Raw genomic sequence first — 20,491 nt, 5'->3', positions numbered from 1 at the left:
GCTTGGCACACAGTGCTTAACAAATATCATAATTATTATTAAACTCAGAGCCTCAAAACCAAGGTTTGGGTGGTGTTCCTTCCTGTCTCACGAGCTCGTAATCTTTGCGTTATGCTTGACTCCTCTCTCTCATTCAACCCTCATATAAATCCACCACTAAATCCCGTTGGTCCCACCTTCACAATGTTGCTAAAATCCGCCCTTTCCTCTCCATCCAAACTGCTCCCACATTAATACAGTCACTCATCCTATCTTGCCTGGATTACTCCATCAACCTCCTTCTGATCTCCCAGCCTTCTATCTATCCCTACTCCAGTCCATACTTCACTCTGCTGCATGGATCATTTTTCCATGAAACCATTCAGGATATGTCACGCCGCTCCTCAAAAAACTCCAATGGTTGCCTAGCTATGTCTGCATCCAACAAATACTCCTCACCATTGGCTTTAAAGCACTCCATCACTTTGCCCCCTCTTACCTCATCGTGCTACTCTCCTATTACAAAACAGCCCACACACTTCACTCCTATGCTAACCTTCTCACTGTGCCTTGATCTTGCGTATCTCATTGCTGACCCTTCACCCATGTCCTGCCTCTGATCTGGAACACCCTCCCACCTCAAATCTGACAGACAATTACTGTCCTCCACTTCAAAGCCCGATTAAAGGCACATCTCCTCAACAGGCTTTCCCTACACCCCCCCCCCCCATTTCCTCTTCTCCTACTCTCTTCTGTGTTGCCCTGACGTACTCCATTTGATCTTCCTCCCCTTCCAACCCCAGAGCACTTATGTACATACCTGTAATTTATTTATTTTTTAATATTAATGTCTGTTTCCCCCACTCTAGACTTTAAGCTCATTGTGGGCAGGGAATGTGTCTGTTTATTGTCTTACTCCTCCAAGTGCTTAGTACAGTGCTCTGCACACAGTAAGTGCTCAATAAATACAATTAAATGAGTGAATGAATGAATGAATATTATAAAGATTTGGATTGATGCCAGAGTTGGATACTTTAAATTATGGCCTGTTAGGGTAGGCAACAGGTGTGTTTGCGTAGGCATTTGCCATTTTCAATGCCATAAAGAAATAATATTACTGGAAGAAAACTTGCAATGTAGATATAGTTGTGAGTGAAACGTAAAAATAAGAGCTAAGATGAAACCCCAATTTTTGAAATCTAAACAAGATTTTTACTCAAAAGAAAACCTCCACAAAACAAAACCTGTTGATCTCTCCCTGAAATTTATAATTTAACCCCATCAAATTCATATCTTCATTATAGGTAGTTATGAGGGGCAGGGAGAAGCAGATAAAATGCCTAAATTTGTAAAATATTGAAACAATGTGTTGATAGTCAACTACCATTCCAGAAAAGCTTAAAATTGTGGAACTTGTTTAAACTAGAGTTTGTAATACAGCTGTTACTCTGATTCAGTGTTTTAGCCCACTGTAGTTTATTTTGAGTTTATACCCTCCTTTTGTGAGGTAACATTCTAAAGCTTCAGTTAAGGGTTTGGGCTATCTTCTTTTTCCCTTTATTAGATTTCCAGGAGAAACAAATTGTCAGAAGCCTGTGGACTTGTCTGCTGCATTTTGGCTAGAATGGTGTTTCACCGATCTCTTCTCATTCTTTGAGTAACAGTAGGGACATCAGGATAAATGGTGGAGGTTTGGTAACTGTTATCGTGGTTTACATTTTAAGTATCCTAAATTATTTCCCCTCCAAACTTTTTATTGTTAATCCTTTAGTAAAGTTTTTTTTTTAAATTTCTGGAAAATGTTTGTTGCGATTTATTTTCCAAGGTATATGTAAACAGTTTTCAACTCCTTTATTGCTTGGATATTAATATGATAATATGCATTAATTGTTAGTTGTTCATCATTTCTTTTTTTAGCATGTTGACCAGGCAATATGATCTTTATTAGATTTTTAAATCTTAATTGGAATCCAGACTGCATTTAATATTGTAGAAAAACAGAATCAAAGAGTATTGGGTGAAAAGTAATTCTATATAGAGACACCTTGTGGCCAAAATGTGCTTCTTATTGATTAACGTTTACGTACTTTTCAAAGTCAGATGCAATTTCTTGTGTGGAAGTCCCCCAAATTATTAGTAGGACATAGCAGTTTCTATTTTTCTCCATTCATTCTAGAAACTCCCAATTCATTATGGAAACTTTTGACTTACATTTACGTAGACATTGAACGAAACTATAATTCATCTGCCTATGTTAATTTTGATCATTTTCCCGCTTCCTGTCTACTTCTAAATTGAGAAAATAATATAACTCCCCGGGGCCAGACAGTTTTTAGCTTCTGAGTCTCCTGAGAAGGGTGCCAGGTGTGGTGGCAGGTTTATATATGCTGTGTATTTAGTAATAATTCAAATGTTGATCAGAAAAGATTGCCATTTCATTTTACTGTAAACTTTCAACCACTTGTTAAATCGTAAGTTTTTGTTACATCACTCATCTAGATTTTGAAACTTAATGTTAAATTTCTACACACTTTAATTTACATATCTCTGTTATTGCAGAGGAAGTTGAGTATATTTGAGTTATGTGAAGGTGAGCATTGTGAGGAAGAACATTTCTAGACTTTTTTTAATGTGGTTGAAAGCTACCATGACTCAGACATAGAAAGATTCATTCATTAAGAGCAAAGAGGAAAGTAAGTTTCTTCAAGCTAGTTAGTCAGAAACTGCGAGTGTTTAATGAGGCAAAACAAATTACTCATTAGCAAAATCTCAGAAGAAATGACTTTTAAAATGAGTATTTCAGGCATTATATCCACTGACAATTTTATGTGCATTTCATTTTGTTCTGAAAAGTTACTTCTGCAGCTAACAATAGTGTTCTAGCTCAAAGTTGTCTACTTTCAAATAAAAGAGGTTCTCTTGTTTTTTGATTAAAAGCTATAGACTTTAGACTGTAAGCTCATTGTGGGTAAGGTACGTGTCTATAAATGGTTTTGTATTGTACTTTCCCAACCTCCCAAGGGGCACTCAATATGTACCATTTAATTATTAATCGGTTGCCTCGTGAGCTTGGAGGCGAAAGTTTTAACTAATTCTATTCAATGAGTGGTAGTGAGCACTGATAGTGGTAGTGATTCATTCATTCAGTAGTATTTACTGAGTGCTTACTATGTGCAGAGCACTGTATTAAGTGCTTGGAATGTACAATTGGGCAGCAGATGGAGACATTCCCTTCCCAATGATGGGCTCACAGTCTAATCGGGGAGACAGACGGACAAAAACAAGACAACATAATCACGATCAATAGAATCAAGGGGATGTACACCTCATTAACAAAATAAATCGGATAAACCAATTAATCAGTGGTACTTATTGAGCACTTCCTGTGTGCAAAGTGCTGCGCTGAGCATTGTACTCACCTCTTGGGAGAGTACAGTAGAGTTGGCAAATACGATTCCTGCCTTCAAGGAGCTTAAAATATGAGTTGCAGTCTATTTAATTTCTATTTCTATGTTCTATTTCATATTTAAATTTTGTCCGGATGGAAAAATGTTTTTCTCATTCTAGGAGAAAGAAGGGATAAATGACATTTGTTTCATAAAAACTTCAACCTTGCCAAGCTTAGATTTCTCTGATTTGCAAGAACTCCACAGCAGGGACCCTCTTAAAACACAGATTATTCCTTGTTCTGCTAATGAGTTTGTCCCACTATAGGCCTATATTTGTTTTTGAGTCTACCTCTTGGTATGGAATACCAAGGGAAAAGACCCGTCTGTTTAAGGGGCTTCACCTTCTTCCCACACTTTTCCACTAGGGCCATTCTGTGTCCCTTCCTTTTTATGGGATTAAGTGAGTGCAGCCATAGAACCCTTCTAAATCAACTTTCAGAATTAATACAGAGTCCCTTGGATTCTTAGTAAAGCATTTATGAATTTATATGCATCCTCCTTTGAACTTATATAGCATGGCTTAGTGGATACAGCATGGGCCTGGGAGTTGGTCAGAAGGACCTGTATTCTAATCCCAGTCCCGGCCCTTGTCTGCTGTGGGACCTTGGGTGAGTCACTTCACTTCTCTGTGCCTCAGTTACCTCTTCTGTAAAATGGGACTTAGGACTGTGAGCCCCATGTGGGACATGGACTACATCCAACCTGATTAGCTTGTATCTATCCCAGCACTTAGAACAGTGCTTGACACATAGAAAGCATTTAACAGATACCATCATCATCATTGTTATTGTTAACCACCCCAGCACTTACTACAGTGCCTGGCACATAGTAAACACTTAACAAATACCATAAAACCCCCCAAAACACTGGCCTAGTGGAAAGAGCCAGGGCCCAGGAGTCTGAGGACCTGGGTTCTAATCCCAGCCGTCCAGTCATCGTATTAATCTCCGGTCAAGTCACTTAACTTCTGTGGGCCTCAGTTACCTCATCTGTAAAATGGGGATTAAGACTGTGAGCCCTATGTGAGACAACTTGATTATCTTATATCTAATACCACCGCTTGGTACGGTGATTGAATGAATAGTAAACATCTAACAAATAATATAAAAAATGAATTTTTTCAACTGTACTAGTTGTGAATGTTTTTGTTTGCTTCCCTTGTTTAGAGATCAAGCCCATTGTGGGCAAGGGAAATGTTATTTTTTTTTTCTGTGTGTCTCAGTTGCCTAATACAGTGCACTGCACCAAGCTGTTGTGCGATAAGTACTGCTAAAACAAACAAGCCTAGTGCCTAAAATTCTCCTTCTCCAGACTCCACCCTCAGAGCTAATTCAGATGTTCTGGGACATCCCTTCTCCTACAGTTGTTTTTTTGGTTTTTTTTTTGTTGGTGCTCTGTACATAGTAAGGACTCAATAAATACTATGGATTGATTGTGCAGATCACTGTATTAAACACTTGGGAAAATACAGTTAGTAGACATAATCCCTAGCCATAAGGAGTTCATAGGGGGAGATAGATATTAAAATAAATTATGGAGAGGGGCATAATAAAGTGTAAGGATTTACATAAGTGTTGAGCTGGAGTATCAAAGTGCTTAAGAAATGATTAGCTTCCACACTTAATTGTTTCCCTTTTCCTTCCTCTCCAAATTTTAATTACTTGCATTTGCTTTAGCTTCCCATGTCAGTCTGTTTATTGCATCTGTTTATTGTTATATTGTATTTTCCCAAGCATTTAGTACTGTGCTTTGCAAACAGTAAACACTAAATAAATATGATTGAATGAATGAATGTGAATGAAGGAAGAGAAGCGGCCCAGTGTAGTGGATAGAGCACGGGTCTGGTAGTCAGAAGATCATGGGTTCTAATCCCGGCTCTGCTTGGTGACCTCGGTGACCTTAGGCAATTCACCTCACTTCTGTGTGCCTCAGTTACCTCATCTGTAAAATAGGGATTGGGACTTGAGCCCCACGTAGGACAGAGACTATGTCCAACCCAATTTGCATGTATCCACTCCAGCGCTTAGTACAGTGCCTGGCACATAGTAAGTGTTTAACAAATGCCAGAATTATTATTAGCCCTGAGTGGGACAGGTGCTATGTCTGATATGATTTTCATATATCTACTCCAGTGCCTAGCACAGTGCCCTGAAACATAATATTTAAAAAATACCTTAATTTTTGTTGTTACTAACAGTACAGGCAATAGAGGAGTTACAGTTTCTGAATTGCTTCCTTTAAGTTTTCAAACTGCATTTTGATACCTGGTTAATAAAAAATAAACCCCCAAACTGTGATCTGTTGAATCTCCCTCACCTGACCCTCAGTGATTGGCCTCAGTGATTGTTATTTTTTAAAAAAAGAGTTCATCAGTTAGGATGATCTCAGACCTGCTTTATAAGATGTGAGTTGACATCCTGACTCATCCCACCCGCTTGAAGCAATGCTTATTGCTCTTCTGTTTGGAAGGCATCTATAGCATTATAACTTGGAGTTGGACTTGGATGTTGTTGGAATTAACATACTCTAATTTAATTTAGTAGTCGTCCTGCATTTGGAACAGAGAACAAAACTCTGCTTGAATGTTTATAACCCCCTATTGTATAGTTCTAGTTCCATTTTTCCTAATGTTCACATATTCTATTACACATTGTTAATCTGTGCTTTACTAAGGTAGCAGCTGGCAAGAGTTGGCTCTCCGCCTGCGTAACTGTGGTAGTTTGGTGTTATTGGGAGTTAAATATCTGACAAACCTCGAGGTGCTCTTTGCAGGAGATAAAATCATGAGTCCTGAAATATTTCAATTTTGAGATGGATGTTGGAGGGAAAATCTCCGTCATCTCTCTAACTTGCCCATAAGTTGAACTATTGTAGTATTTTCTTTTCCTTCAGAACCAGTCTGTTGAGGAGAAAAATGAAATAGAGGATTAATGCTAATTAGTAAGAATATGCTTTGTTCAGAGTCTTGTCATAAGTTCTGGGGAAAAATGCATGGGTGAGAATAAGGCCAAGTCCTTGGCCCTTAGGGAAATTGTATAGCACAAAATTGTTTTTTTTTGGGATTTATAATTATTCCTTCAATTCGTTAGGGAAATATTAATAAAGTTGGCTTTCAGATGTTTTATTTTAAGTAGTATTGAATTGCCTTATTTGAACTATGAGACGTAGAAGTCTTCCGGAGAAACGTCTCCCCACTCCTCAAGACTCTCTAGTGGTTTCCCATCTACCTCCACCTTAAACAAACTCCTTACCGTTGTCTTTAAATCTTAATAAAGGAATGGAAAATATTACAGTTGAGAAGTAAATGTAGTTGGGATTGGATTATCTGGAGTTGAATTGGCTCAGGGAGTGAATTAATATTTTTAAATCAATCAGTGGTATTTATAGAGCACTTACTGTGTGCCAAGCACTATACTAAGAGCTTGGGGAAAGTACAATACAATAATAATAGTAACGATAATGATGGTATTTGTTAAGCACTTACTTTGTGCAAAGCACTGTTCTATGCACTGGGGGGATGCAAGGTGATCAGATTGTCCCATGTGGGGCTCACAGTCTTAATCCTTATTTTCCAGATGAGGTAACTGAGGCCTTGACAAGAAGTGAAGTGACTTGACCAAAGTCATACAGCTGACAAGTGGCGGAGCCGGGATTAGAACCCATGACCTCTGACTCCCAAGCCCGTGCTCTTTCCACTGAGCAACACTGCTTCTCAATAGAGTTGGTAGACATGTTTCCTGCTCACAAGGAGTTGAAAATCTAGAGGAGGAGACAGACATTAAAATAAATAATGAATACTTCAATTCTGTAGTCTGGAGGTGGGGTGAATATCAACTGCTTATAGGTTCAAATCCAGGTGCATAGGTGCTTCAGAACAGAGAGAGACTGCAGGAAATGAGGACTTCATTGGTGAAGGCCTCTTGGAGAAGTTGTGACTGTATTTTAAGGCTTTGAAGGTGGGGAGAGAGGTGGTCTGTTGTATACGAAGGGGGAGGGAGGCCAGAGGGAGGATGTGGGCAAAGAATTGGATGTGAGATAGATGAGACTGAGGTATAGTGAGTAGGTTGGCATTAGGGGAGTGAGGCATGTGAGCTGGTTTATAGTAGGAAATCGGGGAGGTAAGATAGGAGCGGGCAAGCTGATTGATTTGAAGACAGTGGTAAGGAGTTTGTTTAATGTGGAGATGGATGGGAAACCACTAGGGATTCTTGAGGAATGGGGAGACAAGAACGGAAATACTTTCCAGAAAAATGATCTGGGTAGCAGAATGAAGTAAAGACTGGAGTGGAGAGAGACAGGAAGTAGGGAGGCTGATGCATAGAGGCTTCCCCACTTCAAAGCCCTACTGAGAGCTCACCTCCTCCAGGAGGCCTTCCCAGACTGAGCCCCCTTTTTCCTCTGCTCCTCCTCCCCTCCGCCCCTACTCCCTCCCTCTGCTCTATCCCCTTCCCCCCTCCACAGCATTTGTGTATATTCGTAAATATTATTATTCTATTAGTTTTATTATGTGTATGTATATATATTTGTATATAATTCTATTTATTTTGATGCTATTGATGCCTGTCTACTTGTTTTGTTTTGTTGTCTGTCTCCCCCTTCTAGACTGTGAGCCTGTTGTTGGGTAGGGTTGTTTCTGTTGCCGAATTGTACTCTCCAAGCGATTAGTATAGTGCTCTGTTTACAGTAAGGGCTCAATAAATGCGATTGAATGAATGAATGAAGGGCAGTTTGGATGGAGAGAAAAAGAAGGATTTTTAGCAATGTCATGAAGATAGGGCTGATAGGATTTGGTGACAGATTGAATATGTGGGTTGAATGAGGGAGATATCAGAGAAGATGCCAAGATTATGGGCTTTTGGGACAGGGATAATTGTGGTGTTACCAACAGTGATGGGAAAGACGGGGAGAGGACAGGGTTTGGGTGGGAAGATGAGGAGTTCTGTTTTGAGCATGTTAAATTTGAGGTGTTGGCAGGACATCTAAATAGAAATGTCTTAAAAGTGGGAGGAAATGTGAGACTGCAGAGGTGGAGAGAAGTCAGGGCTGAAGACGTAGATTTGGTAATTTTCGGCATAGAGAGGTAGGAGTAAATGAGCTCTCCAAGAGAGTGGATACAAATAGGGAATAGGGGACCCAGAACTGAGCCCGAGTTAGAGATTGGGAGGCACAGGAGGTTCCTTAGAAAGATATTGAGAAGTAGCAGATGTAGAGGTAGGAGAACAAAGAGAGGAAGGTGTTAGTGAAGCCAAGGTTAGATAAGGTTTTCAAGGAAGAAGATAGTTCAGTGTCAAAGGCAGCCGAGAGGTTAAGGAAGGTTAGAATGGAGTAGAAGCCTCTGAATTTTGCAAAAATGAGGTCATTGGTGACTTTAGAGAGGGCAGTTTCCTTTTGGAGTGAAGGGGGTTCAGAGGTTGGAGGAGGTCAAAGAGAATTAGAGGAGAGGAAGTCAATGCAGTGGATGTTGTCAGCTCGGTCCAGTAGTTTGGAGAGGAGAGGTAGGAGGGAGATGGGGTGATAACTGGAGGGAACCATGGGGTCAGAGGAGGCTTTTTAAGGTAGGGGTTTGAAAGCAGTGAGGAAGGAGCCATTGGGGAGTGAGGAGTTGAAGACAGCATTCAGAGAGAGGAGAAACAAGGGGTCAGATGTCTTGATACGTTGCCAAGGGATGGGGTCAGAGGCCCAAATGGAGAATGTAGATTTTGAGAGGAGGCAGAAGCTCTCCTCTTGATATTCAGCTGGGAAAGATGGAAAAGTTGAAGAGTGGGCAGGAGGAGGGTGGGACTGGAGAGGGGCTGACAAGATTTTTAGGGAGATCATGCCTGATGGTTTCATTGTATCAATAAAGTATGTGGTCAGGTCAGTGGGGTAAAAAATGAGGGGACAGAGTTTGAGGAAGGAGTTAAACACTTGAAACAGCTTCCACATGGATAATGAAGTAAATTTCGAATGTAAGGAGAACTGACCAGTACATTTTAGCAGAACAAAAGGAAAAAGGCTGCAATTGAGCCTGTTTAATTAAAATTTCCTTAACCTATAGAGTGGTTAAATAATAGAAGTGTTTAGGTTATAGAATGTTGCCTGCTGTAGACCTTTAAAACCTTCTGAGAAGCAGCATGACCTACTGGAAAAAGCACTCATCTAAGAGTTGTGATCCCAGCTCTGCCGCTTGCCTGCTGTGTGACCCTGGGTAAATCACTTAACTTTTATACACCTCTGTTTCCTCATCTGTAAATTAGGGATTAAATACCTGTTCTCCCTTCTACTTGGGCTCTGACCCGCATTAACTGTGTCCAACCTGATTATCTTGGCTCTATCCCAGTGCTTAGTGTATAAGCGCTTAGCAAATACTACCCATTATTATTAAACAGCACTAGCAACCCTCTGTGTTGGATGACAGGTGTATTCTTGGCTGAGGATGACAAGATGAATGTTTGAGAGCCCTATTTCATTATTCCCCCTTTCACGTTACTACTTTTCCACAAATCTAATAGCTAACAAACCCCAAATATTGAAGGAGCTTTGAAGTAGTCCATTTACTCTGAATGTAAATTTGTGCGTATGCACACATTTGTGAGCAGTTCATTTCCATAATCAGGAGTATTTATTGACCGACTGTTTTAGGAGAATGGCAGTAGTTTAAATATGACCATTTCCAGGCTAATTTCACAAACTAGCCCTAATTTTTAACCAAACTAAAACAGTAATGTAACTGGAATTCAACTCTGCGTACTCTGCCTGGGCCACATTTATCTGACCATATTTGTTCAGTTGCTGCCACTAAATATTGAGAAAAAAAGATGCTGTGGATGTCATAGTTTGAAAGATGTATAAAAATTCCCCTTTAACACCATAAATATCTTTCAAATCGTATGTACAAAAATTGTTGGAGTATTAAATGTTATTTTCTATAAGACAAGTGTAATGACTTATGCTGCAAAACGTCTTAGGCAGTAGATTTAACAAGATATTTTTTGGAGTTCATATTATGATAACATAGAAGTATTTAGTGGGCTGAAAGTGGGGTAGTTGAACGTGGCTCTGTAGCCGTCATTGGGTATGACTTAAAAAATTAATCACAAAGGTGATTAAATTCCCATTTTTGAATTTTGTTAAAACTCATGCTTAATTACAATTAATCAGAGAAATATTCGATATTGTTAAATAGAAGGTAGTTGAAGGTTAATTGTGCATAATATCATGCTTGTTAGATATCCCTCAAGGTTTTCTGAATTTTAAAAGGGAATCAATGAGTCATTATTATGTTCAAAGATCAAAGAGGTAACTGCTTCAGTAAAAAGGAGAATATCAAAATGGAGCCTTTTTTCGATTAGTTGAAGAAATGCAGCACATCTGAAATTGAAATGGCAATGATGATCTTATACAAAATATCTTGTGGGCATACAGAATTAACAGTGGAAGTAGAATAAAGGAATACTTCAGGATTTATAGCTCAAACATTCAGGTTGAACTTTTTAAAGCAAAGAGACAAAACACTTACAGTGACTGGGGTGAAATATTTTCTCTGATGCTGACTGTAAAATAAGTTAGTGGAAGTAGTAGTGGTATTTATTGAGTGTTTACTTTGGCAGAGCGCTGTACCTTGCTCTGGGAAAAAATGCACAGGTAAAAATTAGAGATGGTCTTGGGCTCAAAATATAAAAATAAGGAATGGGAGAAGAGACAGGAAATAGACAAAGAAGAGTCGGAAGGACTTGGGTTCTAATTTCGGCTCCGCCACTTGTTTGCACTTTAACCTTGGACAGGTCACTTAACTTTCCTTCTAGATTGTAAGCTTGTTGTGAGCAGTAAACACGTCTTTCACTCTGCTACATTGTACTCTCCCAAGTGCTTAGTACTTTGATTGAGTCTGTGCCTCAGTTACCTCATCTGTAAAATAGGAATTAAGAATGTGAGTCCCTTGAGGGATATGGGTTGCATCCAGCCTGTGACTCAGTGGAAGGAGCATGGGCTTGGGAGTCAGAGGTCATGGGTTCTAATCCTGGGTCAGCCGCTTTGTCAGCTGTGTGACTTTGGGCAAGTCACTTAACTTCTCTGTGCCTCAGTAACCTCATCTACAAAATGTGGATGAAGACTGTGAGCCTCACGTGGGACAACCTGATGACTTTTTATCTATCCCAACACTTAGAACAGTGCTCTGCACAAAGTAAGCACTTAAATACCAAATACTTAACTTCTTTGTGCCTCAGTTACTTCATCTCTAAAATGGGGATTAAGACTGTGAGCCCCACGTGGGACAACCTGATTACCTTGTATGCCCCCCAGTACGTAGAACAGTGCTTGGCACATAGTAAAGTGCTTAACAAATGCCATCATCATCATCATCATTAGCTTGTATCTACACCAGCCTGGCTGGCATAAGTAAGCCTTAACAAATACTGTAAAAAATACACATAAAGAAAAATCAAAACCACCAACAATATAAAAGACTAGGACATTGATATGTACGCCGGGAGGGATAAGGCACCTTGGCTAGAGGAGCGGTTCCAAGCTCCCTGCTCCTCAGAGTCCATCAGTCACTGCCGTGGTCGTAGTCACAGCCATGATGGGAGCCGTAACCTTCCCACATTGTGAAAGTTGAGGTGTCCTCATGCTGCTGCTGCTTCCTCTTCACCTCAGCAAATTGATGTCTTGTCCCCATCCCTTGGCAATGTAACAAGACATCACCTCATCACCTCAGCGCGCAGAGAAGTAAGGGACAGCGGAAGTTGTGGTAGTGGGGCATAGGTGGGGAGGCAGGGGTTGGAGGAGATCTCTCTCACATGGAAGGTTCCCGCCATCTGTTGTAAGCAAGCGTTTGTGGATTGCTGCTTCTACTTCCTCCCCCTCTCGGCTGGGGTTAGGGGATGGTAGGAGTCCTGGTGGATTTGGGTGGAGGTCTCTCCCATGTGTCTGGCTCCGGAAGTCTGGGGTAAGGGGATGACTGTGGGCCCACCGTGCAGCCAGTCAGTCTGCAAATGCTTAGAGAAATATTTGTACTTTCAGAAAACATATAGCATAATGGAAATAAATAATGAAGTTTGTATCCTTTCTCAATAAGTATTCAGCCACTAACTAAATTTATCTATTGAATTATACAGTTCTAATTGGGTAATATTCATTATGCCCCCAATAGCATTTGTTGATGTTCAGCTGTGGGCCTGATTAGGCCCTCATTTCTCCCATTCACCCTTCCTTCTGCAATGCCGGCGCACCTGGAACTATATTCCTTAAGCATTTGATATTCATGCCACCCTCAACTCCACAGCTCTTATATACATATTCTTACACTCTCCCATTCCCCTATCAGTAATTTCTCGTATTGTCTTCCGCTCTCTAGATTATGAGCTCCTTGCCTATCAGCTCTGCTGCATTGTTCTTTCCCAAGGACCTAGTAGTGCTTGGTACACACCAAGTCCTCAGTAAATGCAACTATTGATTGTAAATTTTAATTAATGATAGTTTTTGAACAAGCATATTATTTGACATGTTATATTGGCATTCAGCAAGTCATTGAAGACACTGGGCATATTATATTTTTAGTATATTTCTTATTTGTTACTCATTCATGGAATACCAAAGAATTACTGTTTTCTAATCAGAGTTGATCGGTATCGGTAACTAAGGGAAACATTTGAGGCCTCTGCCTTGACTGGCTTCACACTGACCCCATAGAACTGCCTCCTGCAGCTGAGACCCTGTCAGCACTTCCATTTCTTTCCATTTTGGGATAAATGTTGCTGGGAGTTTATTTTACAATCATGGCTGGCATTTTTCTGGGGGAAATAGTGTACTATTTTGGATGATTTAAATGAGAGTCAGCCACAGATTTACAGAGAAATTGCCAGCTATAGTGGACCATCTGTCCTCCCCAGGCACAGTGACATCAGGTTTTACGATCTCTTGGGCTCCCAAAGTAACCATAAATGACCTTCCCCTTTGAGCAGTCATCATCATCATCAACGGTGGTATTTATTGAGCACTTACAGGGTGTATAGAACTGTACTAAACACTTGGGAGACTACATTACAAGAGAATTGATAGACACGTTCCGTGCCCACAACGAGCGTACAGAGGGGGAGACAGACATTAATTTTGTGTGGTGATTTACACAGTGATTACTAATGAAATTTTATGATAAATATCTTTCCTTTAGAGCAATGCTCTGAATTTTGGAGACATAATAACTCGAGGGCCTGAAATGAATGGTTTCATTGGTTTTCCAGTGTAACACTTTAACCAGAATAATAAATTGTGAATAAATTGGAAAGTATAGTAGTTCGAAAAATGTTATCAGCTTGAAATTCTTCTCCCCTCACCCACTTTACCTCCCCATATACTATTACAACCCAGTCTGCAGACTTTGCTTCTCTAATGCCGACCTACTCATTGTACCTTGATGTTGTCCGTCTCACCGCCTACCCTTCACCCATGTCCTGCCTCTGGCCTGGATTGCGGTCCTTCTTCATATCTGAAAGATGATAACTTTTCCTACATTCAAAGTCATATTTAAAGCTTGTCTCCTCTAAGTAGCCTTCCCCAACTAAGCTCTTATTTACTCTTATCCCACTCTCCTCTGTATCACCCTTGGACTTGGATTTCAACCTTCTCAGCCCCAGAGCACTTAGGTATGTAGCTGTAATTTTTTTGTATTAATGTATGTCTCCCCCAGCAGACTGTAAGCTCATGGTGGACAGAGAACGTATCTGCTATCTCTGTCACATTGTACACTCCCTAGTACCTAGTACAGTGCTCTGCACATAGTAAATGCTCAACAGATACGAGTGATTTGATTACCTTCCCTCAGCCTGTTTGAGGGTAAAATACGGTTCACAGTAACAACTTTTATAGGGGAGAAAAAAGGGTATGATATCAGAGATTCCGCCCAGAAACTCTCCTTTTCTGGAAGAAGGATGTTTTAAGAAACTCTAGCCTCCAGAAATGCCTGGGCTGTCTTGCACCTTATTGAAAATATTTTGATTTGTTGATGTTTCTTTAATAAATTCTTGACGACCCCAAGTGGTATATGGGAAAAGTGACTGGACTGTTAAGTTCTGTTGACTCAGGTCTGGCTACAGACTTGAAAGCTCAAAGGAAAAGAACACCCAGGGACTGGTTTGCATATCAAAACCTTCCGAATAAATAAATTAAACTCGCCTTGAACCATCCTCAGGAAATCCTCAGGATATCAGTGCTGCAGAGATTTGTGGAACATGAAGTTTTTCCTAGCATAATGTCACTAAGGAAGAAGAGGGGGCGAGATGGGGGGATTGGAAGAGGTTGGAGAGAGATTTTGTAGTTAGCTTTATATAATCAGGTGTTTCTGTCCAGGGGTATTTTGCTGTCACTCTAAGCAAAATTGAGCCATCTGATCCACCAAACCGTATATTATGTTACCTTCCCTTTAAGGCCTCTTGATATCCATGTCAAGGCCGGCGGATGAGATAGAGAGGAAATATAGATGACATGAGAACAAATGGAAACAAAATTACCCTAAGCCAGCTTGATCGGCTAGAAGGAATCAGTCAATCAATCACTGATATTTCTAGACTGTGAGCCCGTTGTTGGGGAGGAATCGTCTCTATCTGTTACTGAATTATACTTTCCAAGCGCTTAGTATAGTGCTCTGCACATAGTAAGCGCTCAATAAATACAATTGAATGAATGAATGGTATTTATTGAGCACTTCCTCTGAGCAGAGCACTGTACTAAAGTGCTTTGGGAGAGAACAGGAATGTACTGGAACCACTGTACGAGACCCCTGCCCGAGGGGCAGCATCCTGTCGAGCCAGAGAGGAGTCGTCACACACACCATAGGTCTGATCCTGAAAAGATTGACTCGTGGACCCGAATTCCTGAACTAGCTCTACCCATTGAACATTTTGGTAGCTGCAGCCCTGAATCACCAATACCAGCTGAGCCAGTCCGTCCAAGTAAAATCCTTTCTCGATACTTGGGCACCAGGGCTCCCATAATCTTCTTTCATGGGTTATGCCCTCAGCATTCTCAACTCAGTGGGTATGGTTGGGTGTCTGTCTTTCTGGTGTAGTTCTAGAACTATGTGACTGAGACTAGACTGGTTCTGGGCAGGGAACGTGTCTACCAACTCTATTACATTGTACTCTCCCAAGCACTTAGTACAGTGTTCTGCACCCAGTAAGCGCTCAGTAAATGAGAAGCAGCATGGCTTAGTGGTGGAGCCCAGGCCTGGGAGCCAGAAGGTCATGAGTTCTAATCCCGGCTCCACCACTTGTCTGCTGTGTGACCTTGGGCAAATCACTTCACTTCTCTGGGCCTCAGTTACCTCATCTGTAAAATGGGGATGGAGACTGTGAGCACCACATAGGATAGGGATTGTTTCCAACCCTATTTATTTGTATCCACTGCAGCACTTAATACAGTGCCTGGCACATAATAATAATGTTGGTATTCGTTAAGCGCTACTTTGTGCCAAGCACTGTTCCCAGTCTTCATCCCCATTTTACAGATGAGGTAACTGAGGCACAGAGAATTTAAATGACTTGCCCAAGGTCACACAGCTGACAAGTGGCGGAGCACATAGCAAGAGCTTAACAGACCATAATAATTATTATTACTACTAATAATAAATATGATTGATTGACTTAATGCCCCAGAAGCCATTGAGAACTGAAATTTTGATCCAAGTTCCTCCCCCACGGTAAAATGTTGAGCTTGTCAAGGGGAAATCACTTTATTTTGGGGACTGTATTCTAGTGTCTTTTCTGCACTTACCGTACGAGCTAATTATGGCGGTAAAACAGTTATGTTTGACTAGGTTCCATAACATTCATTGAAACATTTTGTCTACCCATTAGATAGATTTTTACTTGCTTAGGAGAACTTCCTGTTTGCCTGTTAGTTCTGTGATTTGAGTAGATTACAGTCGCTACTAATACAAGGACCAAAATGCTTTGATTTTTTGTACAATATCCCTTCAGTCAGGGTTTTGAGTTGCTGCCAATAATAGTGTATTACCATTTTGGCTATCATAGTATGCACTTGTAAATGGCCACAGTTTTTCATGGCTATGCTTCTTCAGCCTTTTCAAAATATATTCTTGTTTGCTTCCTGCGCCCTGTGATCACGAGTTTTGATCAATTTATCAATCAATAGTATTGAATACCTATAATGTGTTCAGAGCACTATACAAAGTTCCTAGGAGACTATAACGGAGGAAGAAGACAGGATTCCTGCTGTCAATTTGAAATCTAATGGGGGAGACAGACAAATAGTTTACTGCTAGGAGGAAGAAAGGAATGGAAAAATGGATGTCAATAAGTGTGTCAGTCAATCAGTAATATTTATTGCTTACTTCCTGTGTTGAGAGCACTGTTCTAAATGCTTGGGAGAGTACGATGCAGGGGAGTTGGTAGACAGGGTTCATTCCCTCAAGGAGCTTATAGTCTAATGGATTAAATGGTGCATAAGTGGTAGCGCATGTAAATTGATCTATCCAGAATTTCTGTTGATGGCTTTGTGTGCAAGTGCTGAGGAAATAGTTGGGAGAATTTGGCCTAGGAGCAGAGTAAATGATCTGGGAGAGTGCCCCAGAGGAAGAGGAGTTTTAGGAGGGATTTGAAGATAGGGAAGGTTATGATCTGTCGTATTTGGAGAGAGATGAAGTTACCAGCAGGGGAGAAGGTGTGAGTAAGGAATCAGAGGCCGGGGAGTCAAGATAGAATAAGAATGACTGTGGATATGTGGAAGTCTAAATGCTTCCAGCTCACTCTCCCGTTAGGATTGCAGTGCTCTGCAGTTTTCCCCTAATTTCCTTAGGACTCTTTGCATTTAAGCCAACTCTAATGGCCACGGTATAAACTGAGGGAGCAATTTGAGAATAGGGCAAGGCAAGTTTCCTGGAAGCTATTGCCATCTCTTTTAGAGCAATTTGTGCCTGAATTATAACAAACTATACTAAAGGTATATAAAAAACGATTTTGACCCTCTCACTATTTGTTGCATTTTTCATTTTTTGTGTAGGTTTAGAATGGTTATTTCGGACGATCACAAACCATTTTGGGCTTTACCGAGTTAGAGTGAAGCATAGAGTCCTGCACCCCATTTGCCCCATAAGTCTTTCCCGTAAGCCTTTAGTCCTTAACCATGGTTTTATCATCTATGTGAACTATCAGAAATCTGAATAGCAGTGTGGCCTAACACGGGCCTGTGAGTCAGAAGGACCTGGGTTCTAATCCTGACTCCTTCACTTGTCTGCTCTGTGACCTTGGGCAAGTCACTTATCTGTGCATTAGTTACCTCATCAGTAAAATAGGGATTAAGACCGTGAGCCCTATGTGGGACAGGGACTATGTCCAACCCAATTACCTTGTATCTACCCCACCTCTTAGTACAGTGCCTGGCACATAGTAAGCAGTTAACAAATACCACAAATTATTATTATTATTATTATCTGTGGTTGGTGAGGGAAATTTGCACATCTTACCTAGTTATCTGAAATAATTTCTGATTTGTCCTCCATTCTTTCTCTGTTAGGTACATTGTAGCTGCTTTAATAGTAGGCTTAATGTAATATATGGATATTAATTTTTACCTTCCTGGGGAAAATTTCCTGCTAACGTGATGAATGAATGACATTGTGTGAAGTGAATTATCCATATTACTCCTAAAGTTTCCATTACTCTACCTTAATTATTTATAAATCAATTAGCATCAATTAGCTTGTCTTAAACATTAAAAAAAAATCAATTGTATTGTTAGTCTCTTGCTTCTGGGAAGTGAGCTTTAAATTTTCCGGACAACTTTTAAAATTACTGCTTTTTGTCATTATTTAAATGAGCTGGCTAAATTGCCGCTTCATAATGAATTATGCAACTTTGCTATTACCTGGAAAATTTTATGTTCTGTGATTCTTCATAATAATAATAATTATGGTATTTGTTAAGTGCTTACTATGTGACAAGCACTGTTCTAGTGCTGGGAGAGATATAAGATAATCAGGTTGCCCATGTGGGGCTCACAGTCTTCATCCCCATTTTCTAGATGAGGTAACTGAGGCAGAGAGAAGTTAAATTGCTTGCTGAAGTTCACACAGCAGACAAGTGGCGGAGCCAGGATTAGAACCCACGTCCTCTGACTCCCAACCCCATGCTCTTGCCACTAAGCCACTTGGCTTCTTAATTGCTGGTGAAAGAATGCTCAGTCTTGGATAAGGGAAAATATATTCTATTTAGTTGCCATTGTTTTTGCGAGATGTTCTTCCCCTTGACTCTATTTATTGCCATTGTTCTCGTCTGCCTGTCTCCCCTGATTAGACTGTAAGCCCGTCAAACGGCAGGGACTGTCTCTATCTGTTGCTGACTTGTTCATTCCAAGCGCTTAGTACAGTGCTCTACACATAGTAAGTGCTCAATAAATACTATTGAATGAATGAATATAAAATACATAAGATATATTAAATAATTTACTGCAATTCTAGTAATGCAAGAGAGAATGGTCTCCTACCCATAACTAGCACATATGATGCAACTTGCATCAGTGTTAAAGATCTCACTCAAGTGCCAACTGGAGTGTTTCATTTTCATTATCAATTAATGGTACTGAGTACTTAATGTGTGCAGAGTACTGTTCTAAACTCTTAGAGGAGTGCAGTATAATACGGTTGGTAGGTACATTCCCTGTCCCCATCAAGCTTATAGTCTAAATCTGAAAGTAAGTACTGTAGGGCTGAGGGTGGGGTGGATAAAGGATACAAATTCAAATGCAAGGACAATGCAGGAGGGAGAGCGAATAGGGGAATGAGGGCTTAGTTGGAAAAGACCCCATGGAGGAGATGTGATGTTAATAAGGCTTTGAAGATAGGGAGAATGATTGTCAGATATGAAGGGGAAGGGAGACTCAGACCAGGGCAGGCCCAGGGGCTGGCAACCAGATAGATGAGATTGATTCTCTAACACCAACCTACTCGAAGTATCTTACCTATCTTGAAGTAAACATGCTGGGCTGTAGGAGAAGAATGTGGTAAGGAAAGAGGGGTTAAGGTAATTAAAGCCGATGGTAAGGAGTTTCTGTTCGATGTGGATGGGCAACCACTGGAGGTTCTTGAGGAGTGAGGAAACGTTGAATTTTTTTAGAAGAATGATCTGGGCAGCAGAGTGAAGTATGGACTGGAGTGGGGAGAGACAGGAGGCAGGGAGGTCAGCAAAGAGGCTGTTGCAGTAATCAAGGTGCTTGTGTTAACACAGCAGTTTGGATGGGGAGGAAAGGGCAGATTTTAGCAACGTTGTGATTACTGACGGAGTCGATGCAATAGATGAGCCTACCTTTAGTGAGTAGACACAGCATGGCCCAGTGGAAAATGCAAGAGCCTGGGAATCAAGAGGATGTGAATTGTAGTCCAGGGTCTGACATTTGTTGACTGTGTGACCTTGGGCAAGTCACTTTATTGAGCGGTTACTTTATGTAGAGTATTGCACTAAGTGCTACAATATAGCAGAGTTGGTAGACGTGTTCCCTGCCCACAGTAAGCTTACAGTCGAGAGAATGAGCTTACAGTTATCTGCAAAATGGGGATGAAGACTTTGAGCCCTATGTGGGACAGGGACTGTGTCCAAACTGAATATCTCGTGTGTACCCCAGTGCATAGAACAATGCCTGGCACATAGCACTTAACAAATACCATAAAAAAAAGCAACTCTACGAAATAATTTAATATTTTGGTAGTGATCCTCACAGCCCTCCTTGAACTCTCTCGTTTTTGCCAGCTGTATTTCCACTGGTGCAGTGGGTGCAGCAAGTGAATGGGTAGGCAGGGTTTAGAACACTGTGGAGTGCTTGCAATAATTTTATCTACAAAAACCGATTTTTGTCCAAAGTCACTGTAGTCTGGTAGCAGTAGAAATAGTATTTGAGAACCCACTGAGTGTAATGTCCATTGCTAAGTGTTTGGGAAAGCACAAGCAATAGCTCTATAAATAAGTCCGTGATTTCTAGGGTAGCGGCCTCACTAGCCACTGACCTTTACTGCCCAGCATTTTTTCAAGATTCCTTCAGAGCCTGTCCAGCACACAAGATGTTAAAGATGGTTC

The 20,491-nt window shown here is 40.7% G+C and overlaps 1 protein-coding gene across 10 annotated transcripts in view; it reads left to right on the top strand.

The window, feature by feature from the left end:
• Positions 1-20,491, top strand: part of CCSER2 (coiled-coil serine rich protein 2) — a 207,692-nt gene that overhangs the window by 36,719 nt on the left and 150,482 nt on the right. The window lies entirely within an intron of this gene.

Source organism: Ornithorhynchus anatinus, chromosome 3 (genome assembly GCF_004115215.2).
Source record: "Ornithorhynchus anatinus isolate Pmale09 chromosome 3, mOrnAna1.pri.v4, whole genome shotgun sequence".
NCBI lineage: Eukaryota > Metazoa > Chordata > Mammalia > Monotremata > Ornithorhynchidae > Ornithorhynchus > Ornithorhynchus anatinus.
Note: the sequence above shows the minus strand (reverse complement) of the source record. Positions and strands in the feature narration are given on the sequence as shown.